This window comes from Somniosus microcephalus, chromosome 1 (assembly GCF_052327205.1).
Source record: "Somniosus microcephalus isolate GS21.2 chromosome 1, FLI_Smic_1.0, whole genome shotgun sequence".
NCBI lineage: Eukaryota > Metazoa > Chordata > Chondrichthyes > Squaliformes > Somniosidae > Somniosus > Somniosus microcephalus.
Genome location: NC_140987.1, coordinates 36,033,318 through 36,053,174, shown reverse-complemented (window position 1 = coordinate 36,053,174; position 19,857 = coordinate 36,033,318).

The following is a 19,857-nucleotide window of genomic DNA, read 5'->3' as shown; positions in this document are numbered from 1 at the left end:
TCGCAGCCTTCTGCTGTGAGCTGAGCGTCTCCGCCCCCAGGTGCCATGGCTGGGTCCGGGGCGGGGTTTTTGACCTCAGGTCCCTCCCTCTCTACGCCTGGGTTAGGGGGCGAGGTTTTCGCCCTCAGGTCCCTCCCCCTCGTCTGGATCCCAGAAGAGTGGGGGAGTGTCCCAATCGATGGGCTGAATGGCCCCTCCCTTTAAGCAAGCCACAGCACCTGCCCGTGCAGTCTGTGAACTCGCTCCTGCTGCAGGCTGAGGATCTTTCTCCTCAGACCTTTCCCCAACTGGCTGCTTTCCCCTTTCAGGTTTAAACAGCTTACACTGGTTGATATAACCAGCGGCCTGTCTCAGAATCTGTCCTAAAGGTTCGTCCACTGCCCCGAACAGACCTTCTAGGGACTCCCCATACTCTTTCCTTACTGGGACGACCTTACAGACGGGGGGGCCCGGACCTGCTTTAGGTCCGGGGCCAAAGCTACCCCCTGTGTGCCTCCCTTGTCTCGGATTGCGGCTACCGGGCCTGCTCTACAGGGATCCCAGAACTCTCCTTCCCTGGCCCCCTGTTCGGCTACCTCGTTGGTCCGTTGATTACCCTCCCACGTGGTAGTGAGGGATCCTAAAACTATGGTCAAAAGTTTGGCCATTTCCCCAGCCTGCTCGTTCCCTGTGACTCCCATTGGGCGAAATGGGACCTCGTTAGACCCGGGTGGATTGGTCAGGTCTTCCGAATGGACCACCGTGCTGGAAGCTCCAGTGTCCACCAAATATCTCCCCTGCACCGTCTCCACCCGCATCTTAACACAGGGCCTGCTCCCCTCATCATTTTCAAGGGGACACAGGTCGACGGCTGCGCTGCTTCTCGTCAGGGCTGTGGGTTGGATGGGGCTGACGGGGTCAGAGCACCGGTCGCGGCTGCTAACTCTCCCTTGGCCAGTCAATATGGGCCTCATGGTGTCCAAAAATGACTCGACCGTGGCAGGAGGGATTCCTGCCTCCACCTTTTGGGCTGGGGCTGTGGAATTCTTTCCCTTATTATCTTTCCAAGGGTTCTTGCACTCCTTCCGCCAATGACCATTCTTCCCGCACCCGTAACAATTGGCCTTTGTGCTGGGGGGGTTATTCCCTTCCTGGCGCCACTCTTTCCTACCCGGTCCAGGTTTTACCTCATGCACCTTTCCCTTGGGTGGGTGTGCATCGGTTCCCCTATCGTTTTTATAGGCCAGAGTTAGCTGCCTAATCACCGTAAGTTCGGTGGTCTGGGGAATTTTGGGGTCGAACCAGGCTTCTGCCTTGGCCTGGACCTGTGGCAAGCTGTTCACCACCAGGCAATGGAGCCAATGTGCCAGGAGATCCCCGTTCAGGAACACTCGGCCCGGCGTCCCCGGACAGGCCCACCGGTACACTGGCCACAGCTGGTCCGCAAAAGCCTGCGGGGTTTCCCCTGGGAGCTGGATCGTCTGCTCCACACGGGAGAAAGGACTTCCCTCATTCATCCCCATGGCCTCCAGAACTGCATCTCTAAGCTCTTCGTACCCGCTCTGCCCCATTTTACACTCGTCAGAGAGGGATTGGAGGAGACTACTCTCCAGGGAGAATAGCAGCATCTTGGCCTTCTCAGCGTCATCGCAGTCGTTGACGCTGGCTGCCTGCTCTACTTCCCTGAAGTGGATCGAGGGGTCTCCCTTTTCGGAGAGCCTCGGGATATGTTTGACCATAGCCCTAAGCTGTTGGGTGTTAATAGGTAATACGAACTGGTTCTGAAGGGGTCCCTCATGGTCGCCATTGGCGGGTGGGCTGAACCTCCGATGCCGTGCGGGGCACATTGGTCCCGGCTCCGACCTCTCTGGCGGGGGTTGCTCCACCGCCGCCTCCACCTCTGGCTCCACTTCCCCTTGCTGCCAAACCTCGCTGAAACTTGGTGCTACGGGTGGTGGTCATGAGATCTCCTCTCTCTCAACTGGGTCGTCCCTAGGCACTACCTCGTTCCCCATAAAATCTGCCTGGCCTGCCTTTGGGCTTATGAGGCATACCATGCCTTTTGCCTTCCGGAGGGCCCGGCTCAGATTTTCTATCCTCTCTTTACAGGGGCCGTGGTCTGCCTCCTCAAACCCCTGCTCGCTCGCTAGCTTGTACGCTGCCTTTACCTCCTGTACTTTCTCTTCCTGTTCCCTAATCTGCCTTGCCAAGCGGGCGTTCTTCTCCCGCAACCTTAACTCATTTCCCTTGGCCTCGGTGACTTGGCACCGTAGGTATTCAAACTGGGCCTTGTGTTCTCCCATTAAATGCACTCTCTCCTGATTCAGGGCCTGCAAAGCTACTAACAACTTCTCCCCTGCTAGAGCCTTATCCTGGATCTCCAGGGCTGACTCCCTTAACTCGACTGCCTGTGCTGCAACGAGTCCGTCCAAAAGCTGGACCTGCTTTTTAAAACACATCAGCCAAACTGCCTTCTCTAAGGACTTCTTGCGTTCCTTCCCCTCTGTCCACTTAGCTGCTGCATCTACCGGATGCCCAGCCTTTAACAGAGTGGTGATCCACTTCTTAGTGATATTCACCTTGCTAAACACATAATCAGAAATCCTTTCCTCCATCATGGTTTGCTCATCGAACCATTGTCTACTGTATCGCAACCCTGTTGTCGGTGTCCTGCCATGGTCTCCATTCTGTAGGGGGTGGTATGGATGGCGCGTGCGCCCAGTCAGTTATGCCCCTGACTGTTTGTGAGCAGTTCGAATCGCTCCCATGCCCCTGGGTTCTAGACACTGGACTTAGGTACAGGCGGCGATACAGAAAAGACTCGAGTAGACAGGTGGTTTGGATGTAAGAAAAACCAAGATTTTATTATAATTGAAATTAACACAATCTTATGAGAAGTTACTAGTATAAAATTACAAGCAAATACAAAATAACTATACTTATACAGGGAATGGGGAACACACGGCACATTGAGGGAAAACAAACTATCTTAACAATCCCCTTATCCTTGTTCCACCCCTTATACCGAACTAGATTAAGCTATGAGGGGCCAGAATTCATGCTCACCAATCCAAAATAAAGCCAACTGTTAACGAGTGCGAGTTTTGAAGTCTGCTCCTTGGTCCTTCTAGGTACCCTGTCACCACGTGGTCTTCAGGGGCGCGGTGCTGGGTCTGCTACTGCGACACACCCTCTCCCCTCCGCTGCCGTCGTCGTCTCGTCGCGATGGGTTCTCCTCTTCTTCCCCCTCGGGCGGTCGGCGGCGGCACTGTTGTGCCTGCAGGGCAGTTGGCAGTTTTAACTGCCTAGATTTTCCTACCCAAGCTTAAGAATGCCAGTCTATTTGTCGTGGCGTGGCCACCTGCGTTTTTGCAGTGTTCAACAAGATGCCTGTCTTCCCAAGCGCCAGCTTATAACTAGGCGCTTGGTTTTCTTATCGATACGTTTTTCGCTGCGCTGCCCTGCTCTGCCCTTATCGAACTGTTATCATCTTCTTCGTCTCTACTCGGCTTGTCTCGCCGGACTACTATACAAGTCCTGGGCTACCTGCTCAACTTCGTCTCGCCCCTTTCTGCGGCCTGGGCGTCCTGGATGGCTATGGACTTGGGTCTCGTTCCCCTCGCCTGTGGTTGGTATGGTGTAACTGGCTACTAAAAATCTGCTACAGGGAGAGAACCCGCCACGAGGCCAGGGCACGAGTACGAGCGGCAGCCCAAGAGGCCGGAGCCACGAGAGCAGAGCAAGAGCCAAGAGCAAGAGCAAGAAGAGAGTGATTGCTACCCGGGGCCTTCAGTTATACTCCTCACGAAACCCTTATCTGCGCGCCAAATCAGGTTAGTCCATTGTCCCAATCTTGGCGGGCTAGTTTAAATAATTGTAGCAATCTAAACTAACTGTTTTTAGATGGCCGTTGATCGCACCTAATGGCCTGACATCTGAGCTGTATTGTTATTAATGCATTTTAATCGGCCTGTCCAGCCTCGATGGCTTCCTTAAGCTATTTCCGATTATTTATGCAAACAACTTGATGGCCTCAGGTATAGGCCTAACTGGTTTTGGTCTGCCTATGATTTGGCTTAATGCATATTCAGAGTTCTGTCTGCTTTCCAAAATACAAAGGCCTAGAAATTGGGTATAGCCCCGCCAGCACGTTTGCGCCGAAAATTTTGCGCCCGCCGCGGAGCCAGTTGTGCCCGCCCCATATTCACTTTCAGCGCCCCAAAGCGGAACCGGGCGCTGGTACAGGGTGTGTCCGCCCCGCTTGGGGCGCTGAAAGTGAATTTCAGCGCTCCCGGTCCCGCTGCGCCACCCGATGTGGTGCGGCAGGCTGCTGTACTGCAGGCCTCCCCCTTCTCTTAAGGGGGAGGTGCCTGCAACGGCCGGAGCCCCGATTGCAAGTGCCGGCAAAAGAACCCGGCACAACGGAGAAGTGCCGGGCTCCACGGAAACCAGCCGGCAATGCCGCGGGGGGGGGTGGAGGAGGCCGGGGAAGGAGGTGCGGGCAGGCGGCCGCCGAAAAAGCGGCCGCCCCGCACCTCCACCTTAACTTGCGCCGCTAAGGCTGCAGTAAGGACCCGGTCTCCCGATGTTGTTAGCGCCCGCCACGGAAGAGGTGGCCGCTACTGAAGATGGGGATCGGCGTGGTTTCAGGCGGTACCGGGGCACTGCGCACACCGATGACGTCATCGGTGCCGGCGCAGCGCTACCGGCTAATGCCGATGTTAGGGCCCACCTAATTTCGGGCGCGACGCAACTTCCGGCGCAACCCACTCTTTCGCCCCGAATTGGGCGCAAACGCAACTGAATTTCTAGGCCAAAGTCTTTCTTCACAGAAACTGCATTTTAGGTTTCAATTTCCCCACAAGCTGCTTGTGCCACAGAGTCCAAGCTTTTAAAATCTTGCAGGCTTTTGGCCACGAGGTGCGGACGCCATCTTTGGGTACCCTTTTTAAAATGTCCATGCAGGGTCCCTTTTATTAATAACAACCTTTGGGGAAATGTGGAAATTTTGCGAATCTTACAAGATATCTCAGAGGGTTGAAGGGCTGGAAGAGGTTGTAGGGAGGGGGAAGGCCACGGAGCAATTTGAAAACAAGGATGAGAATTTAAAAATCTTTCGAAGAGATTATCTAATTGAAGTTCTGAAGATTATGAAGAGGATTTTGACAAGAATGCATTTCCACTTCTCTGAAAATTAGTTAGACATCATCATCAGACTGTACTGGAACATTCATTGTATGTTTCTGAGGTTGTTCAATCCTCTGTGAAACTGTTGCAGAAGTAAAGTCAAATGCTGTTTAGTTTTTTTCTTGTAAGTAAAATTTATTTAGCAAAACTAAGACAAGATTCGGCCTAGTCATGTATTAGAAGTAAACTCAAACTGGCGCATAAAATAACAACAAGCTCTCTAAATCCAACCCATCAGGAACTTTTAACTTCAGTCAGTCATCCCTCTGGTCAATGCGAAAATATTTTCATGGTTCAGGACCAAGATGAAGCTTCATAAAGAGCATATGATGTAGAGGTAGGGTGGTCAACCCTCCAGGATTGTCCTGGTGTTTCCAGGGCTGGAATTTTCCAGGGTGGTAGCGGACACGATCGGTGGCGGGTCGGGTGGGAAAGTTGTTATTTTTGACAGTGGGTCGGGAACCTGCTGTCATCCCGCCCCCACGCACCTTTCCCCCAGGCGCATCTGTCATCGCGGAGCCGACCGGCAGCAGCGGGTGACCCAATTGAAATGATTATCAGGTAGTTTACAGGCACTTGAGAGCCTTTTTCCCCCTACATTTTAAATTTCCCTGCATGGCCACGGGATTCACGCTGCTCGGGAAACACCTGAGGCGGGAGTTCCGTGGCCATTGCTCCAGCTGATTACTTGACAGCATCAAATGTACAGCAAAAGCTCGCACCTGACAGATGAGCACTTTCCTCAGGCAGAAGCTGTTGCTCAGTCCATTTCCAGCACAGATTCTGCAGGCTGCAGTCTTTCCAGCAAAGACTCCATCCAGTGTCACCTCATTGGAAGAACTCTCTCACCATTGACAGAATGCTTCTGTCATCTGTACTTCACCTGCCATCTATTCCATCAACATGGGTGCAGTTTACACTGTCTCACCTTAGTCCTCAGAATCGGACCACGATCAGCCCCAACACCAGCAGCACCAGGCACACCAGCAGCACTAGGCACGCCAGCAGCACCATCAACAATACCAACCTTCTCCGCAATCACCTGATGCTGCACAGGACAGAGGGCATCAGCACCCGACCACATTGCTGCCCGGGAGGCCAGGGATGGCCTCATCATGGCCAGATTTAGTTAACTTTACGCTGTACACCCATATGGCTGCCGCATGATGTGCCAGGTTGGCACCACCCCACACCTACACCATAAAGCATCCTACAATGCCCAAGCCATTCCTTTCACACTCACCACCATTGGAGGGGGAACCGTTATGTCTCACCATTCACTGCAACTCACTAAGCTTAACATCTCATCCAAAAGGCAGCACACAATCTATGGCTGACACTTCAACACTGCACTGATTATCTGCTTAAATCTCTGCAGTAACTTGCCAAAGTTGAATGTATGACCTTACCCATGAATGCTACCAGAGGTTATAACTATCAGGAAAGACTGAACAGGCTGCGGCCTTTTTCTCTGGGAAAAAGAATTACATTGAATGTACCGCACAGAAACAGGTCATCTGGACCAGCTAGTCTGTGCTGGTGTTTATGCTCCACATGAGTCTCCTCCCATTCCATTTATCTCATTTCAACTGTTCAGCATATCTTTCTATTCCTTTTTCACTCATGTACCCGTCTAGTTTCCTTTTGAAAACATCTAAGCTAATTGTCACTTCCTGTGGTAACGAGTTCCACATTCTAGCCACTCTCTGAGTAAAGAAATGTCTCCTCATTTCCCTATTGGATTTATTAGTAACTATCCTGTATTTATGGCCCCTAGTTTTGGATTCTCCCACAAGTGGAAACATTCCCTCCACATCGACCCTGTCCAACCCATTAATAATTTTAAAGACCTCGATCAGGTCTCCGCTAAGTCTTCTTTTTTCTAAAGAAAAAAAGCCCCCCAACCTGTTCAATCTTTCCCGATAGCTGTAATCTCTCAGTTCTGGTACCATCCTTATAATTCTTTTTTGAACTTTCTCCAGTGCTTTTATGTCCTTTTTATAATATGGAGACCAGAACTCTAAGTGCAGCATGATCAGGGTCCTATACAACTTTAACCTAACTTCATTACTTTTGAATTCTATACCCCTCAGAGATAAATCCCAGTGCTTTGTTAGCGTTTTTAATTGCTTTGCTAACCTACGATGCTGCTTTTAATGATTTGTTCACCTGCATCCCTAGATCCTTTTGCTCTTCTACCCCATTCAGTTTCTTATTTTCTATGGTGTAGGTAATACTTCTATTTTTCCTACCAAAGTGCAGCACTTCACATTTCTCTAAGCTAAAGTTCATTTGTCACTTAACTTTCCAGTCTGCAAGTTTTCTAATATCTTCTTGTATCATGTTGCATTCGTCCTCAGTGTTAGCTATACCCCAAGTTTAGTATCATCTGCAAATTTTGATATTAAGTTACTTATTTCTAAGTCCAAATCAATAATGTAAATTATGAATAATAGTGTCCCCAGCACTGATCCTTCTGGAACATTGCTTTCTACTTTCCGCCAATTCGAATAACTGCCCTTTACCCCCACTCTCTGCTTTCTACTTTTTAGACAATTTGCTATCCATTCAGCTAATTGTCCCCTGACTCTACATGCCCTCACCTTTGTCATGAGCTTACCACGTGGTACCTTTTGAAAATCCAAGAACAGGAAACTCTCGTTTAAACGGAATTCTCTATTAACCGGCAAAATTCTCACTCCGAAAACAACATCTCAATAACCGGCAATGTTGCCGAGTCCGAGTCTCCCGCAGTGGCTGAGTTAGTCAGTGGGGGTAGTTCTCCAAACTGCCACTACTCGGCTTCTTGGCGCTGTCAGAAGTCGGAACACCTCAATACCCCTGTAACAGGAGCCTGACTCTCCCGCATTGCCGGTAGTCTCTTCTGATCCGTCATTTTACAGGGGTACTGTGTGTCTCCCACGCTGCTGGTAGTCATTGCATTGCATTACCCTCAACTGCCAATACTGTACTTAATCAAGCATCTTCCACCATCCATTTAACACAACATTCTGTAGGTGAGTACCCAATTACTGTATACTGCACATTTCTAGATTTTTTAATTTTTCTTTGTTAAATATTGTAGGGGGGCACCCTTTACCTGGTTTACGGTAATTTACCTGGTCAGGCAGCCGTTGCCACTGCACTGTGACCAATTCCAATCAGCGGTTTCGAATCGCTAAACCCTCCTTCCAGTTCTGACTGGAGGAACTTATAATTATTCATATATTAAAAACGGACAAATGGTCTGGATGCAAGAAAGTCAAATTTTATTAAAACTAAAGAAACTACACCACACGATCAAAGTAATCACGGTAAAATTGCTTAAATAAGGGAGGAAAAACGGACACACTGAGGGAAATCGACTAAAATCGCAATTCTAACGAAATTCCCACTTTACTCCCACCCTTATGACTATCCGAAGTTGCCTTGTGGAAGGACAGAAAAATATATGCTCACCGCTGCAATGCCAGCTCCGTGCCCTGCGAACTTAGTTCTTCACTGCCCCGAAGTAAAGAAAACACCCCAGTGTTTTAAAAGTAAACTGCTAGTGTTTTACTTCTTCAGACAGACTCCCACACTGTAGAGGCACACGGAGGCAAGGCCAGAGAGAGAGATGCTTCTGGGAAGTTATCTTTTATACCCCTTTTTTTGGGGCCCGCCCAGATCTGATGTTTCTGGGCTAAAACAAAAGAAATCCAAACTGTCCACTTGTCTGGGATGGGTTTGGATAAAATTGCAGTTTAAATGTGTCCATTGTCTGTGATGGCTTTCGAATAAAGCTGCAGTGGTTTGAATGTGTTCTCCCATTCATTTAAACAGTTCCTCCTCAGTTTGGATGTGTCCACTTGATATACAAACAAATGCTAATAGCATTCAATTGCTTTGTAAACAAAGCATTGTCCTGTGGTCATCTGGAACTGCAATTGATTGACAGACTTGAGTGCTTAGCAAACAACGTCCCTTTGTTCATGCTGGCAGTTTCAATCACTTGATCTTAGAGTCAACATTGTAGAACTTTCTGTAAACAGGCATCGATTGTCCTGCTGCAGATTTGACGGCCATTGAACCTTCCTTCACAGACGCAACACACAAGCTGTTTTCCAAGTCCTTTGTCTTTGGCCATGTGGTCTGACGGCCATTTTTATGCCCTGGGCAATTTAAACAGTCCAAAACTCAAGAGTATACCTTTTAATAAAATGTACAATCTTAAAGTGTGCGATTTTCACAAAGTTCTTTGATTCCAGTGTCCAAGTGCTGCCTAGCTTACGAGCTTTTTAACGCAGCCTTTTGCGGTTCTGGGTATGTTTTAAAACATTGTCCAACCCAGAGACAATTTAAATCACACAAGTCTTCATCCACGATGTGGATTAATATTTCCCGATCTTCGGGGGCTGAGGGGATTTTGCGACCCCTACATTTCTCCCTTGGATACTTCCAACTTGCTTGTAGTATCCTCTTGAAGAAGTGAGCAAAATTTTCTGACCCCCCACAAACAATCATCCCCCGTGTTTACCTAGAGCTACCTATCACTGATTCCCCGACCCGTCTATTCCCCTCAAATCCGAGAAAAGCCATGGTACGATAGGCATCTACAGATACATCAATTACAAAATGTTACAATAGGGGTCTCATACCCCTGCACCACTTGTTACATTATAACATATTACAAAATGTTGCAATCTTGGTTATACAACATAATCAAAATGGTCCCAAGCACGGAGAGGGTCCTACGCCTCTGCACCACTTGGAACTGTAAAACAAAATACAAAAATCTTCATTAAACATTTGAAACAAAATGCTGAAATAAACTCCAACCATCACGTGCCAATGAAGGGTCGCAAAATTCGAGTGGGTATTGCTCCTCCCACCCGGGTAGTAAATGTTCCTTCCACCCCCCTTTAATGGCCTTAAACTTTTAAAACGTACAGAATGGATTTTACAGAACAGTCTGATCCGCCAGCCCCGAGCCATTCCCTTGTCCCTTTGTGAAGGTGGGGTACCCCTCATGTTTCACAGACCGAGACCGGAGAGTATGGGATCGCGACTCCCAGTCCCTCCCCCTCCCTTCTTCCCTCGACTGGCTGCAGAAAATGATGGGTGCCTGTGTGGCGGCTCTCACTGGCCCCACACTCTAACTTGGATCCCAGATCCGGCCACCCACTCATCCTTCCCAGCCACACTTACACTCTAACTTTGCCCGTGGGCCCCCGGGTGAGTTCCTCTCTTCCCCAAACGCACCCACGCGACTCTTGGGTCTCCCCCTCCCCTTTACAATCTTTCCCGGGCCATCACCACCCACTCCCGAGGAACGTGTCCCTATCTGACAAGGCGCCCACGATTCCCCACCATGACTCCTCAATAGCGAGGTCTCCCACAAGTGAAATTCAGTCAGGATAGTGCTGGGTTGCCCAGCTGGGGCCATCTCTTCCACGTAGGATGAGTAGGCAGGTTCCTCTGGACCCTGTCCGGTTTCTCCCGAAGGTCGCTGCGGGTTCTCCTCCTGGATTTGTCCAGTGGCAAGGTGATCCCCAACATTCTGTATAACCATACCTTCATTCGATGCCCAGCTCGAGCTGGGCAAACAGGGCTGCTCCTTTGTCCACTCTCCTGCAAAAGAACTTAAAAGGACATGCAGCCAGGTCTCTCCCTGACCTGCTGCCTTAAGTGGAGACATGGTCGGGTCCCTCGACCTCGGACCAAAATACAAGCATTTGGCACACTTATAAACTTAAACTTTAAATTTAAACTCAAAACTACTAGTTACATTCTAAACTTAAAATTTAAACACCTTAAAAGCAAGCTATAAACATTGGTAACTTAACACAAAGCTATAATACAAATGCCGCCCATCTCCGGACGGCCAGGCTAATCTCTGGTGTCACGGTCGCAGATTACTGCTGCCTGTAGCAAAGCTGGACTGCCTCCTGCTTCAGGTCCCTGGCAGCTTATGGCTGCTAGTTGGGGACCTCTGTGATCTGTTTCCTCCCGGGCTCGGGAGATTGCTCTTTGTGGCGGGTACTCTGGTGACCATCTTATCTTGGGCTTGCAGACCCGCTGAGACCTTCTGAGGGGCGTCGCTGTGGGGGAAACTTTGGCTGATGGACCCTGAGCCTGGGTCACAGCCCTAGCTGGCTGGGAACCTTCTCCCCCTGATGCAAACAGCCCGCACTGTTTAACATACCTAGCCGCCTGCCAGTAATCCAGGTTTGTCTCCTTTTCCCTACCCACTCCTGTACTGGGGGCAGGTATCCCCTCACCACCCGCTGCTGATGGCTAAAAATCTTCCTCTCCAGGTCCAAAATCTGGTACCAGCTCCTTCCATATTTCCCCTGCAAGAGGAATTGCTATCCCTTCCTCCCCAGAGTCCCACACCATAGGGGGAACCACTCTAGAAGCAGGCTGGGAAGCTTGTCCCTTTAAACAGGCGACTGCGCCTGCATGAACCTCCTCCCCGGAGTCCCGCGGCAGAGGCTGTGAAACCTCTGTATTCAAACAGGCGACTGCGCCTGCGCAGGAAAACTGAAGAGGAGCCGCTGTGGTCACGGGCTGGGGAACTGCGCCTGCGCAAACAGGCTGTTCAAAAGACTGGGGAATTCCTGTCTCCAGACCAGCGACTACGCATGCGCGGGCAGTCTCTTCACAGGGCGGCTCCTCCTTGGAGCCCCCCAAGCGATTTTCTGTGAATGAACTCGCAGCAGCCTGCAGATTTCTACTCTCAGGCTGCGGTTTCTCTGTTTCTGAACTAAATAACTGGTTCAAATTTAAACTTTGGCCAAAACTTAGGTCCCACTGGGGCGGGGAAGTGTCCCAATTGGTGGGTCGACAACTTTTCCCTTGAAACAAGCCACAGCGCCTGTCTTTACAGCCTGTGAACTTGAACTTGTATGGTCAGATTTATACAATTTACATTGGTTGGCGTGGAACCACTTTGTGCACCGGGGTAGTTTTACTGCATAGACCATGGGGCTGGCCCTATCAACTATACTATAGGGTCCCATGTAGAGTGGCTCTAAACTTCCCACCCAGGCATAGTTTCTTACCATCACTAGGTCTCCTATCTCCCACTGGTGGGTCTTGCTAGGCTCGAGCAGCAGCCGATTATTCCGATGCTGCTTCCCCATGCTGTCTGCTGCCTGCCCATAAATTCGTTTGAGGTGTTCTAGGAGGGTTCGGGTGAATTTATCTTGGTTTATTTCCTGCAGTTGTCCTTCAGTGAGGACTGGGGCAAGGACATGAGTGGGGGTCCTCATAACTCTGCCGGTCATGAGCTCATGTGGTGAATGCCTTGTACTCTTGGACTGGCTGGCCCGGATCCCCATGAGGATCAGAGGTAGGGTCTCTGCCCATTTTTGGGGTGACCCCATGGCCTCTTTCCTCAATCTTTCTTCAAGGGTACGGTTCATACGCTCCACAACCCCTGAGGACCGCGGGTTGTAGGCTACGTGCCACTTCCCTTTGATACCGAGCAGCATGAGGGTGTTCTGCATGACTTGGCCAGTGAAGTGGCTTCCCTGGTAGGACTCCACAAACTGGGGCAGTCCCCACCGCGCGAACACCCCCTTCACCAAGATCTTTGCAGCCCCCATTGCTGTGGCTGTCCTGCAGGGGAAGGCTTGCACCCACTTGGAAAACACATCCACCAGGACGAGGCAGTATTTGTAGCCTCCCTGGGTGGTGGGCAAGGGCCCTATATAGTCGATCTGGATCGACTGCCATGGTCCCTCCACCCTCCTAATGTGTCCCATGAGCACCTTACTTTTGTGGGGATCGGGATTATTTGCTGCACACACAAGACAGCTAGCGCAGAACTCGCGGACATCATCCCGGAGTCCTGGCCACCATCCCACCTGTTTCACCCGTTGCCAGGTGGACTCAGGCCTGGGGTGTCCTGCTCCCGGCCCCTCATGCACCAGCTGAAGGAACTCCCTCCGGTGTTGCTGGGGTACTACCCACTGTTCTGCCTTGAACAGCATGCCATCCCTTACGGTGAGAGGGGCTGTGCTGTAGGGGCCCTCTATCTTTTTGCCCTCCATCACTGCCTTTATGACGGGGTCCTGTGCCTGGACCATTTTAAGGTCTGGGGCCAACACTATTCCCGATTTTCCCTGTGTCCCATCCCTGCCTGTAATCGCTGCCACTGGCCCGGACTCATATGGGTCCCAGAAAGTGCCTGCACGTGCACCCTCCTTGGCCAGCATATCGGCTTGCTGGTTGCCCTGGCTGCGGGGTTCTGTGGAGGAATGGGCTTTCACCTTATGGATGAAAACTGCACCTTCCTCCCCGACAGCTGCCAGGACTTTCTCCAGCAGGGGCTTTACTGTCAAGGGCTTCCCGTCGGCGGAGGTATACCCACGACGGGACCAGATGGCCAGGTACTCCGTACACGAGTTGCAAGTGAACATAGTGTCAGAGCAAATCGTATACTGGGTAGGGAAGATGTCGGAGTGTGTAACCACGTACATCACCGCAGACAGTTCAGCCTGCTGGGCACTCATGGTGTTAGGGAGCCTGATTGCCAAGGCAATGTCTGCCATTGGGTCAAAGATCCCGCAACCCGTGAGCCGTACCCCAGCGGATACCATGCTGGAACCGTCTACATAGATCTCGCGGCCCGTGGGATGTATCCCGGCCCGTAAACCTATGTTCACTTCCCATACCCCATCTATGGAATATCGATGGGCTGTTCCAGGGTATACCATATTGGCCGCAAGCTTTGGCTCGCAAAGGCCCTTTACCTTCCGATCCATCTGTGAGAGGAGAAGGGTCCAGGGCGCAATGCGAATGCTGCTGACTGTCCCATCTTTAATTCTCCCATCCAAAAGCATCTGAGTGGGTGTGTGGTGTGTGAGGAGGGTGATGGGAGAGGTGCCTGCGAAGATCCGGGATTTCTTCACAGCCCAATATGTGGCTAAAAGGTGCCTTTCACAAATTGAGAAGCTCCTCTCTACATCGGCGAGTTTTCTGGAGGAATAGACCACGGATCTCAGCCTACCATGCCGCTCTTGGAGCAGCACAACACTCAGGCTATCCCCACTGGCTGCTACCTCCAGAAAAAACTCCCTTTTCCCATCTATCGCTCCTAGAGCCGGTGCGGTCTGCAGGTCTCCCTTTAACTTAACAAATGCCGCCTGGCATCCCTCATCCCAGGACCACTCCACTCCCTTGTGTAGGAGACGGAGCAGAGGGGCTGCTGTGGCTGCATAGTCCTCTATAAAATCCCTGCAGTACCCCGTCAATCCCAGGAACGACCTCACCCCTCTTACTGAATTGGGAATCGGTAACTCCTGGACCGCTTCCCTCCTTGCCTTATCTATGGCCCTCTCTCCTGTGCGGACAGTCAGGCCCAGGAATTTAACATCTTGCTGACCGATCTGCGCCTTCTTGGGGTTGACTTTAAACCCCTTTCTCTGCAGCAGCTCCAGCAGCTCAGCCAGCAGTGGGCCATGCTCCCCGACCGAGTCGGTAAATAAGAGCAGGTCATCCACATACTGCAGTAACTGAGTGGGCTGACTGAACTCTCTTAAACTATCCTTCATGCATTGGTGGAAGATGCTGGGGCTGTTGTGGAAACCCTGTGGCAGACAGGTCCAGGTATACTGCTGTCCCTTAAAGGTGAAGGCAAACTTATATTGGTCCTCCAGTTTTAAAGGGATAGACTAGAACCCATTCGAAATGTCCAGCACCGTGAATGTGTTTGCGGATGCTGGAATACTGCTAATAAGATTAGCCACTGCTTCTACTGTGGGGGCACACGCGGGGATATTGCTGTTAAGCACCCGATAGTCCACCGTGGCTCTCCATGAATTGTCCGGTTTCCTAACCGGCCATAGTGGAGAATTAACATGAGTGGCTATGGGCCTCAACACTCCCTGTTTAACTAAGGAGGTGATGGCTGCCTCCATGTCGGGTTCTGCCTCCTTGGGGAAATTGTACTGCTCTGTGGTCGGGCCATGGGGTCCCCGTCTATTTTAACCTCAAACCCTGTGATCCTCCCGCAGTCGTGTTTATGGGTGGCAAACGCTGTGAGGTTTGCCTGCACGACTGCCTGCAGTGCCTCCGGGACACCATTTACCATGAGCCCGAGGTCGTAACCTTCTTTGGGCTTCACAGTACACAAGGTCCCCTTACCCTCCTTGCCCGGGATGACCACTACACCTGCTTCCCTGTATGTGCTAGCCCCCCAAAGGCAATGGTTGTGGAGATCCACGAGGATCCCATGGCTCACCATGAATTCGGCCCCTAGGATCCCCTTTCCTTCCTCCTTATTCCACTTTGCCAGGATGCACGTCCACATGCCCCTCTATCCAATAGATAAGTCCCTGTAACTTTCTCTACCTCCATCTGTACGAGCGGTCTCTTCCATTCATCGTACCGGAGATTACACAGACGGACAGGCTGCGTGGGCTCCAGTCATTGTGGGGAGGCAGAGGTGGGCGAGGGGGCTGCAGCACCACTGATGGCTGCTAACTTTCCCTGATTGGCCCTGAGGATAGATTTTATCGACTCCATGACGGACTCGACTGTATCGGGAGGAGTTTCTGTCTCTGCCTTCTGAGTTGGGGCTGCGGGGGTCCTGGCTTTATCGTCTCTCCCAGGCTTTTCACAATCCCTGCGCCAGTGGCCATCCTCCCCGCACCTGTAACAAGTGACCTTGTTCTGGGAGGGACGGCTCCCCTCCTGGCACCACTTTCTTGTATTGAGCCCCAGGTTTAACCTCGTTTACCCTTTTGCTGGGGGGTCCCACTATTCCTACCATTCCTATATGCTACCGTGAGCTGCCGGATTACAGTCTCTTCGGTTGCTAGGGGGTCTCGGTGGTCAAACCAAGTATCAGCCTTTGCTTTTATCTGGGGCAGGCAATTGGACACCAGGCAACGAAGCCATTGGGTCCACTGCCGCTGGTTCAGGTGTGCCCTATCTTGTCCCCCTGTACACGCGCTGTTGTAGACTAGCCACAGCCTGTCTGCAAATGCCTGTGGGGTCTCCCCTTCCTTCTGCAGTGTTTTCCCTATGCGATCGAACGCACTGCTGTTGTTCGCACACATGGCTTTCAGTATTTCCTCCTTTAGGTCCTCAAAACCCTTCTGCCCTCTCTTAGCCTCATCTGAAAGGGCCTGATAGAGCTTACTATCTACAGAGAAAAGCAACATTTTGGCTTTCTCTTCGTCATCACAGCCATTAACACAGGCTGCCTGTTCTATCTCTTGGAAGTGCATTGAGGGGTCTCCCTTTTCGGAGAGCAGGGGAATATGTTTCACCAGGCCTCTGAGCTGTTGGGTATCATAGGGTACCAGATAGGTATGCTGAACAGCCCCTGGGTCATTATCGTTCATGGGCGGACCGTACCTCCGTTGTCGGAGGGGGTACACTGGTCCTGGTCCCCGCCTGCCTAGCGGGACCTGCTGGCGTTCTCCTACCACCCCATTGTCCACCCCTTCTTGCTGCCAGAGCTCCTCAAAACTCAGAGCTGTGGGCTGCGGTCTTGGGATCTCTAATTCCCTAGCCAGCTCTGTTCTGGGTGCTGCCTGTGGGGCGGTTTGATTTGGGCTGCTGGTACTGTCCGACGGACTTCCCTTCGGACTTATGAGACATACCATCCCTTTCGTCCTTAATAACTCCATACCCAAACTCTCTATCTTTCTGTTACATGGGGTATGATTTGCTTCACTAAACCTCTGGTCACAGGCCAGCTTATAAGCTGCCTTTACCTCCCTAACCTTTTCCTCTTGCTCTGTTACTTCTGAGGTGAGGCGGGCATTCTCTTCCCACAGTTTCATCTCATTACTCTTTGCTTCTGTAATTTGGCACTTTAGGAACTCTGGGCTAGATTTTCAGTTGCTTGCGCCAGCAGTTAGCGCCTTAAGAGAAGTGATTTTCGGGCGCTATGCGTGTAGCGCCCGGGCGCAGCGCAGTTTGCGCCCCGCCCCAAATTAAGTTGCCCGTTAGCGCCGGCGCAAAGTTTAGCGGCCGCCCGGATGCGCGCGCAGAAAATGACGTCACATCCTCGTGCAACGCCCTTTGGCCGCCCCGAATCCAAACTTCAGTCGGACCGCCCCATTGTGCGGCTGGCGTCCAGAGCGTTTGTAAAATGGAACGCAACACACCCTGGGGAGCGCAAATTAAAGGGCACTCCTCCTGCACTATAAAAGGCAGTCTGCATGTATTGTGTGGACGGATCCAGTGTGTTGTTGTGAACGGTGTATTTATGTTTCCGGCCACCACCACCACCACCACCACCACCACCTCCTCCTCCTCCTCCTCCTCCTCCTCCTCCTCCTCCTTTCCCCCCCCAGACTCTGCCTTTGAAAAAAACACATGCACCCTTCCCCTTTAAGAGCTCACTGGCACCAGAGTGTCTGCCGTGCGCTGCGCCCGAGCTCGGGTGTTGCGCTCTGCACCGCCGGCTTAGCGCCTAAAGATAGTAGCGGAACGCCTCTTTTAGCGCTCCACCAACCTCTTAGGGCGAAGCCACTGAATTTCCGGCAACAGGGCGCTACTTTGGGGCGGGCGCTAACTTTGGGCGGGCGCTAAGGTTAGCGCCCCAAAACTGTCTATACTGAAAATCTAGCCCTTTATCTTGTGCCTCGCGTGGCTTTTGCCCTCGCTAGCTTCTTGGGTGAGGTGTGCGTTTTCCTCCTGTAGCCTCATCTCACTGTCCCTAGCCTCTGTGACTTCCTGCACAATGCGCTCTATCTCTGCCTGGCATTTTATGACCTCTAGTGTGAGGCGTGCATTTTCTTCCCACACCCTCATCCCACTATCTCTGGCCTCATTCACCTCTCTTATGAGGCATTCTACCTCCGCCTGGCATTTTTCAAACTCTGACTCCCGATTCTTGGCCTCTGTAACCTCCTCCCACACCCTCATCTCACCCTTCTTAACCCAGCCACCTATACTATAATAGGTCAGCTTACACGCTGCCGCTAACTTCTGCAGGGCTACCCACAGACTGAAAGCAAGAAAAGCAAGAGCTGATGCTTTCTCCAGATCCAGACCACTTATCATATCAAAAACTGCCTCCAGTCCTGCCGCGGTCTCCAATTTGTAGGGGGGCATCCTTTACCTGGTTTACGGTAATTTACCTGGTCAGGCAGCCGTTGCCACTGCACTGTGACCAATTCCAATCAGCGGTTTCGAATCGCTAAACCCTCCTTCCAGTTCTGACTGGAGGAACTTATAATTAATGATATATTAAAAATGGACAAATGGTCTGGTTGCAAGAAAGTCAAATTTTATTAAAACTAAAGAAACTACACCACACGATCAAAGTAATCACGGTAAAATTGCTTAAATAGGGGAGGAAAAACTGACACAACGAGGGAAATCAACTAAAATCGCAATTCCAACGAAATTCCCACTTTACTCCCACCCTTATGCTTATCCTAAGTTGCCTTGTGAAGGCCAGAAAAATATATGCTCACCACTGCAATGCCAGCTCCGTGCCCTGCAAACTTAGATCTTCACTGCCCCGAAGTAAAGAAAACATCCCAGTGTTTTAAAAGTAAACTGCTGGGCCTAGAAATTCAGTAGGCTTAGCACCCCATTTGGGGCGCTGGAGGGCCTAGCGCCGGAGTTATGGCCAGTTGGCAAATTCAGTGGGGCCCTTCCGTCGGCGTTACACCGGTTGCGCTGCGCCGGCACCGATGATGTCATCGGTGTGCGCAGCGTCCCGGTTGCCGTGGTGACGGGCCCCAGCGCCGAAATTGAGATGCGGCCGCCTCGCCCGTGGCAGCCGCAACTAAGACTTTGGCAACCGAGTCTTGCAGGAGTTAGCGCCGGCGCATTAATGTCGCGCGGCGGCCGGACGCTTTCCCGCAGGCCGCCTGCCCGCACCTCCCTCCCCGGACTCCTCCACCCCCCCCCCGCGGAACAGATGCGTCTGGCCTGCAAGCCCGGCACTTGTCCGAGGTGCCGGGCTCATTTTTCTGAACATTTGAACGGCCAGCGGGCGGGTGCAGGCAGCTCCTCCTTAACTGAAGGAGGAGGCCTGCACTTCCCCAGCCTGCCGCACCGCATCGGGTGCCGCAGCGCCGGAATTGCGCCGCAATGCGGCACTCAGCGCCCATTTCGAGGCGCTGACACCCTCTAGTAGCGCCGGCAGCCATTTGGGCGTGGCGCTACTGAATTTTTGGCGCGCGCAGGGGGACTTAGCGCCGGCGCTAAATTTCCGGCGCTAAAGCCCTGGCGAACCCACAACCGAATTTCTAGGCCCTGGTGTTTTACTTCTTCAGACAGACTCCCACAATGTAGAGGCACACGGAGGCAAGGCCAGAGAGAGAGATGCTTCTGGGAAGCTATCTTTTATACCCCTTTTTTTGGGGCCCGCCCAGATCTGATGTTTCTGGGCTAAAACAAAAGAAATCCAAACTGTCCACTTGTCTGGGATGGGTTTGGATAAAGTTGCAGTTTAAATGTGTCCATTGTCTGTGATGGCTTTCGAATAAAGCTGTAGTGGTTTGAATGTGTTCTCCCATTCATTTAAACGGTTCCTCCTCAGTTTGGATGTGTCCACTTGATATACAAACAAATGCTAATAGCATTCAATTGCTTTGTAAACAAAGCATTATCCTGTGGTCATCTGGAACCGCAATTGATTGACAGTCTTGAGTGCTTAGTCCCTTTGTTCATGCTGGCAGTTTCAAGCACTTAATCTTAGAGTCAACATTGTAGAACTTTCTGTAAACAGGC